Below are 1,055 nucleotides of genomic sequence, written 5' to 3' on the forward strand. Positions count from 1 at the left end.
TGGCAGAAGAAATGCAGGCAGATCCAGGGGCCATTTGAACATATGTCGTTCACAGCTTTACAGCCAGAATTTACAAGTATTTGGTTTATATAAGGGTTGTTGAGGGAGGGAATGTACTTCTCACAACCATTGCACATATCTGGATTTCTTTCTGGTAGCTTCCTTCCTTCCTTCCTCCCTCCCTCCCTTCCTCCCTCCCTCCTTTCCTCCCTCCCTCCCTCCTTCCCTCCCATATTCCAGGTCAGTGTCCTCTAGCCTAAGGTGGTTTTTTGCATTCCTTATTATAGTCTAAATTCTGCAAAGATGTATGCATGTAATACATTTTACTTTGCAAAATATGGGCATGTGCTGTTGCTACTTGTTATGGATGGTCTGCTGCTTCGTCAGAGACTCCTAGTCAGAGGAACACTTAAACTTACGAATAAGTTTTCTAAACTCTTACTCCATGCTTGCTTTGCAAAGCATGTAGTATGTATTTTAAGCACATGTTTATGTTTTTTGATGAATCTCTGTGCAGTCTGGGAATCAAGCCCGTGCTTTGTTAATTTTTTACCTGAAGGTACCTGGTGCATGTGGGTTTGTGACCCAGGCTTCCTGCTCAGGGAGTAAACAAGCGGCGTGCACTTTCTCTGAACTGTACTAGAAAGGATGTGCAGGTCCTCAGGTTCCTTAGCTAACTTAATACAATGTTGCTAAGCTAATTAAGGAGGAAAAATGTAGTGATAAAAGTAAGATCAAGTCAAGTTTGAACCAAATCAGTGTGTTCAGGAGAATACTACTTTAATACAACAAATAATCTTACATTCTTGCACACATATACATAAAAATATGACAGAAGAGGCAGGCAAAGGACAGTCTGCCATCAGGAAAAGAAAGCTTGCATAACTCCTGCAGCTTGCTCCTTCTGCTGTCTGCTTCCTGAGGTGAACCAGTGATCGCTGTGCCAAAGCCCAGCCATGTGCTGCGTCTCTCAGGAAGCCTAAGGCACCTTCCTCGCTCTGGGTGGAGTGTCTGGGGTAGGCAGGGTCTCCAAGGGGGACCTCCCGATGTGAGGG

Source organism: Eurypyga helias, unplaced genomic scaffold, assembly GCF_000690775.1.
Source record: "Eurypyga helias isolate BGI_N326 unplaced genomic scaffold, ASM69077v1 scaffold155, whole genome shotgun sequence".
In the NCBI taxonomy this organism is placed as follows: Eukaryota; Metazoa; Chordata; class Aves; order Eurypygiformes; family Eurypygidae; genus Eurypyga; species Eurypyga helias.